This window comes from Marmota marmota, unplaced genomic scaffold (genome assembly GCF_001458135.2).
Source record: "Marmota marmota marmota unplaced genomic scaffold, marMar, whole genome shotgun sequence".
NCBI lineage: Eukaryota > Metazoa > Chordata > Mammalia > Rodentia > Sciuridae > Marmota > Marmota marmota.
In genome coordinates, this window is record NW_025999941.1 from 7,145,646 (window position 1) to 7,152,674 (window position 7,029).

The window sequence follows — 7,029 nt, forward strand, 5'->3', positions numbered from 1 at the left end:
TGTGCTGTAGTTTATATTTGGAAAAGAGGTTAATTTTAGTACAAAAAGTTGGAGAGGGCATGTCTAGGACAGAGAGTGTGTATGTCTTGTCTCTTGCTCTAACTCCATCGTCAAGCCTGGCACGTTGTAGCTCTTTTTAAATACTACAGCAGCAGTCCTACGTGCTCAACAAATTTAGGTGATATGTGCCATCATGGATCTAAGCCCTTGCATCTGTTATTACAACATGATCTCTGAAGCACAGAGAGGTTAAGCGACTTGCCCAACATCATTGATCACGAAGCAATTTAACACCAGACCATGTCTCTATCCAGTATTATGAGTGTAACAAACTCCTATCCATCCTTTAAGTCTCAATTTAAATGTCACTTCCTTCAAGAAGCCCTCCTGTAATCCACGGGTGGGTAAATTAGTAACCTTTTTATCAGGACACGTAATGCATTTAAGATCCTATATTAAAATGAGGGTCAGAGGAGTAGACAGATGGTGTCTTGAACACTTTTGTAGCCACAGTGCCTGATACTGCACAGTGTAGACAATAAATATTTGAATGAACAGCAAAAATTAAAAATGTCAACAAGAACTTTATTAAATTTGACCAACTGCATGATATTTCATAAGGGTGTTCCTAGATTCTAACACAGTTGCTAAAAGTTCACAATTTTGGTTATGTACCTGCTTTTATGTTTTTTTAAACCCCATAGTTGACTTAAAATGGAGCACATTAAATTCTTATGGTATATTCAGGGAAACTCCAAAAGAGATCTTTTAATATTCATCTTTGTACCTGGCCTGTGTAATATATATTTAAATAAACAGTGTTAACTTAATAGACTGAATAAACAAATACCAAAACATGTTTTATATATGTTGTTTTTATTATTTAAAAGGATACTTTTTTGTTAACCATAGGAAGAAAAAAAAATGGCTAAAAGGACCAATGTGTTAATAAATGTATTTCTGGGAGGTATCATAGTGTACATTTTAAAGAGTTACTTTTCTTTCTAGCTTTATTATTATGAAAATGTTTAAAGATACAAAAAAGACTGTACTACAATAAACAATTATATAGCCTCCACCTAGATTTGACACATGCTAATATTTTGCTGCATTTGTTTTCCCTCTCTCCTCCCTCTCTCCACAAACACACACCTTTTTTGCATGACATCATTTGCTGATAGACATTCTAATGCTTCACTCCTAAACATTACAGCATGCATATACTAAGAATGAGATGTTCTACAAATAACCACACCACCATTATTACACCTAAGGAAATGAACAACTTCATGATATATAATGCCCTATCCCTATTTCTTTCTGCCACTTGTCCTAAGAATAACTTCTATGACTTTTTATTTTGAAAGCATGTGGCTATTATATATCTTTTTGTGTGCACTCTCTCTTTGGAAAAACAACATATTTATTACTAATGTCTGACTAGCCTTTAAATTTTAAAATTCATCAGTTCAGTGGCACAGTGTGTGCAACCATCATCACTATGTATTTTGAAAAATTTTTCACCACACCAAACAAGAACTCCATGCATTCAGCAATAACACTTCATTCTCATTTTCCTAATACCTAGAAATTTTTAGTCTCATTTATGTATCTTATGATTTTTGCCTATTCTAGATATTTCTTTTTTATTTATTTTTCAGTAATAGGTGAAAACAGTATTTTATTTTATGTGGTGCTGAGGATAGAACTCAGCACCACATGCATGCTAAGCGAGCACTCTACTTCTGAGCTACAACTCCAGCCCTCTACACATTTCATGTAAGTGGAATCATAATATTTGTCCTTTTATGACTGGCTTTTTTCACTTGGTAGGACGTTTACAGCCTTCGCTCATGTTATAGCATATATGAAAACTTCTCTGCTTCCCCCTCATCCTTGAGGTAGCAGTGGTGGTGCAGGAGATTGAACACAGGGCCTGGTACATGCAAAGCATGTGCCTTACCACTGAACTACACCCATTTTATTATTATGAATGAATATTATTTCATTGTATATGCTAAAATGAATCCATCATCTGTTGATACACTTTGGATTGTTTCTATCTTTTGGTTATTGTGAATCGTGATTATTTTTTGAGATACTGCCTGTTTCCACAGCACTTGCATCATTTTACATTCCTACCAGCAATACATTAGGTCTCCCTTAGTATGATGTTTCTCCACATCCTAACCAATGCTTGTTGTTGTTTTTTTCCTTTTTTAAAAAAAATTATAGCCATCCTAATGGTTCCCTGGTTCTGACAGTTTAGGCTGGGTGGGTTTAGTTGTTTGGTGTTTGTTGTTGTTGTTGTTTACTGTTTCTTAGGTGGGGGACTAAAGCTTAGAGTTGCATACTCCATAATTTTGCTGACACTACCTCACTTTCCTCTCTCTTTTTGATTTTGAGTCTTTCCTCTAATTTAATGTAAAACAATCATCCCACTTGTTTTTTCCATGCTACTGACTCTGAAAAGTTAAAAATACTAAGCTTATAGAATATCCCACAATCCAAATTTGTCTGTTTGCTTTCTCATAATGTTATTTATCCTGTTCCTCTTTCCTCTAACTTTCTAAGAATATTCAAGTTAAACATTTTGGTAATACTTTAAGGGGATATTTTGTGGTTCACAGCTCATCATCATGTTAGGTTATCCTACTGTTTGTGAGTCCAAGTTTGAAGATTTAAGAATGTTGAATACTCCACTTCTCTATTGTAAATATTTATTTTTCACTAAAAGCACACCCTTCCTTTGTATGCAATGTAGTTTCCTCGGGTCTATCTATAAGAAGCGTCATATTGAACATAATCTTGCCCCATACTGCTCTTGGGGGATCTTGGCCTGTTCTAAGCACCTCCAAAGCACTTCCAGTAGTACACTAGAACCCATGAGTGCACACGTTGCAAGTTGTGGGAAAAGAGAAATGCATGCCTTTGTGTTCTATTCTGCTTCAGTGCAAAGTATAATTTATCAGAGCTTTGGAGCCAGGATGCCTGGATCTGCTTGACAGATCTCAGCTCTGTTGCTTACTAGCTATATATTCTTGGATAGATTGTTAACTTTCTGTTTTAGTTTCTTCTTTGATACATTGGGTATGAATAATAATACTTTACTTCATAGGGTTATTGTGAGAGTTAAATGAGTTTAATATATGAAATATGCTTAGAATAATGCTGAACACATAGTATCATGTGTATATTAGATATTGTTACCAAAGAAGTGATGTTTGAGCTCAATGAGTTATAGGCTTATAGATTGCTTAATTTTTTCCTATTTAAAAAATTAATGTAAAAATTATCAACAACAAAAGGTACAGATCTTAACTGCACAATTTGAGAAATTTGGTTAAATGTATATACCCATTTAACAACCACTTACATCAAGATTAAAAACATTTCTGTGACTCTAGAAAGTTCTCTTGAACTCTCTCCTTTATCAGTCCCACCTCTTTCTATAGGCAAGAACAGTTCTTATTTCTATTATCATATACTAATATGGCTTGTTATATAACTTCACATAAAGGATCATGCAGAATGTAGGCATTTGAGTGTAGTCACTTTCATTTAGCATAATATTTGTGCAAACTCACATTCATTCTTCTTTTTTTTTAATTCTGAGTATTGTTCCATCACATGAATATGCAAAAATTTGTTTGATGTTTCAATCATTTCTAATTTGAGGTCACAATGCAGGGAATCAAGGTGGCTGAGTAGAGGAAGGCTGCATTCCTCATTGTTCCATGGCTAGGTGAGTCAAAGAGAGATTTAACTAAAATTCAATATCAGACAGTCAGAATGTCTTAGAGACTCAGAAATTTGGGTGCATTGAACAAAGAAGAAAGAGTATGTTAGAGCCAAGCCAATTGCCACAGTGGTAGTGGTAAGCCATCACCACAGAGGGAAGGAGAACGCTTTCTATGAACAAAGAGAGATCCTCTGCACACTCTTCATAGACTTTGTGGACAAGAATTTTCATTTCTCATGGGTAAGTACCTAGGAGAATTGCTGAGTCCCAGGGAAGATGTTTAAAGTTTTTTTTTTTTGTTGTTGTTGTTGTTGTTGTTTCAATTAAGAACTACCAGACTGTTTTCAAAAGAGACAGTATCATTTCTAATCTATGAAGATGAGGGTTACAATGGCTTCCCAACTTCATCAACATTTGGTATTGTCAAGTTTTTTATTTTAGCCATTCTTCTGGGTGTGAAATGGAATTTCTCTGTAGTTTTAATCTACATTTCCCTAATGACTGTGGTAAGCCATTCTTATAAACCGTGGCCGCCATTAGAAGATGGCGCCGGCTTCCACTGTGGCCTGTGATAAACAACTCCTTTTATGGAGAGTTGGCGCGCAATCCCTTACCACCCTATGAGAGAGATCCACGTGGCGGCTTGGGATTGGGACGCGGGGGGCTTTATTAAGCTGTGCTTGGGCGTGTCGAGCGGCGGGCTCTAGAAGATGATACATGACTCAAGGCCTGAATAAACTGCTGAAAGAAGAATCCTGTGTCGTGTTTTCCCTTGCCAGCGAGGGGTCACGACAAATGACAAAGGATTTTGAGCACCTCTGCTCAGTTTTCATGGAGTGTGCAAGTGAAGAGCCCATTATTCTGCTCTTTCTTCCTTCAGGTCCTTGCAGGAGGCTCTGGAAAGTTTACATCTAGCAGACCCAACAAATTTGCCAGTGGGTGGCAGTGCACCATTCAGGCTGAATTTATATTAGAACAGTATATTGTATATATTGGATATACCAAGCATCTGTAGTTGCCCAAGCATCTACAGATGGTAAAAACAGTGGCTTTCAGAACCCTTAGCTATGAAGTCTGCTATTATCACGATAACCTAGAATTCCTCTTCACAATCATTAAAGATCCTCTGGTTGATGTTTACAGTTTTCTTTCTAGAAGGATTTTAGCAGGCTCATTTTTATGTTATAATACAATCTTAAAAATTGTATAATATATTTACAGAAAATATAATAGTTTACATATATGTAAACTATATTACAAATATGTACATATATTTACACGTATGTAAACTAGATTACATATAGGGGGAAACCAATTCAGATCTCAGCAGATTTTTTAACCCAGACCTCAAACTAGGAGACCCTGGAACAACATATACCAAACTCTGAAAAGAAAATGGATGCTGGGCTGGGGTTATAGCTCAGTGGTTGAGCGCTTGCCTGGCATGTGTGAGGCACTGGGTTCGATCCTCAGCACCACATGTAAGCAATTAAATAAGTAAATAAGGTCCATCAATAACTAATAAAAATATTTAAATAAATAAATAAAAATAAAGATATTGTGTCCATCTACAACTAAAAAAATATTTTAAAAAAGAAAGTGGATGCCAATTAAGAATCTTATATCCAGCTAATTTAAGCTTCAGATTTGATGATAAAATAAAAACCTTCGGAGGTGGGGGGGCTGGGATTGTGGCTTAGTAGTAGAGCGCTCACTTCGCACATGCAGAGCCCTGGGTTCGATCCTCAGAACCACATAAAAATAAATAAATAAAATAAAGGTATTGTGTCCAAAATAAATATTAAAAAAAACCTTCCATGATAAACAAAAGTTAAAAGAATTTACAATGAGAAAGCTTGCACTATAGAACATTCTTGGCAAAATATTCCATGAGGAGGAAATGAACATCAGCAAAGGGAGGAACTACCCTAAAGGTAAAACCAATCAAAGGAGAAACCAAGTCAAAGTAAAAATCAAAAAATAAACCAAAATGATCAGGAATACAAACCATATTTCCAATAGTAGCCCTGAATGTTAATGGCCTAAACTCATCAATAAAAAGATACAGGTTGGCAGATTGGAATTTTAAAAAATACCCAACAATAAGCTGCCTTCCAGAGACTCATCTCATAGGAAAAGATGTCCACAGACTGAAGGTAAAAGGATGAGAAAAAACATATCACTCACATGGACTGTGTAAACAAGCAGGGATTTCCATCCTCATTTCAGATAAACTGGACTTCAAACCAAAGTTAGAATGAATAATGAAGGACATTTCATACTGCTTAAGGGAATTACACACACATAAATAAAACATAACAATTGTAATTATTTAGGCCCCAAACAATGGAGCATCTATATATATATCAAACAAAACCTTCTCAATTTCAAGAATCAAGAATCAAACAGACCACAACACAACAATACTGGTGGGGGGTGGGGGGGGAGAGCACTCAAGCGCTGTCAAGCAATGAAAAGACATGGAGAAAATTCACATGCATATTACTAAGTGAAAGAAGCCAATGTGTAAAGACTACATGTTACATGATTCCAACAACAGGACACTCCTGAAAAGGCAAGTGTGGAGACAATAAAAAGATCAATAGAGGGGCTGGGGTTGTAGCACAGTGGTAGAGCGCTTGTCTAGCATGTGCGAGACTCTGGGTTAGATCCTCTGCACCACATAAAAAAAATAAAATAAAGGTATTGTATCCAACTAAAACTAAAAAATAAAATATATTTTAAAAAAGATCAATAGGGTTAGAAAAGAGGGATACTTGCATAGATACAGCACAGAGGACTTCTAGAGCAGTGCAACTATTTTGTACTTCACTATAATGGTGAATACATGTCATCATACATTTGCCCAGATCCATGCATTATATAACACTAAGAGTGCACACGAATGTAAACTATAGACTCTGGGGGATACTGATGTATCCATGTAGTTTCATCAAGAACAACAACTGTGCCACTTTGGTAGGAGATGTTGGTAAGATGTGAGGCTTGGGGGGTGCAGGGGATATATGGGAAATCTCTGAATTTTCCACTCAGCTTTGCTATGAACCTCAAACTGACCTAAAAACAGCCTATTTAAAGAAGAAACTCAATAATTGAATGATCCTGTTGTCCTTGAGATAAAGTTTGAAGAACTTAACATGCTGATGAGCCCTATCCTGACCTTTTAAATTCACCTCTCACCATTGCTCCCCCAAACACACTGATTTTTTTTTTTTTTTTTGGTCCTGGGTGCCGCAGTCTGGCTGGGCACAAAATCACGAGCCACT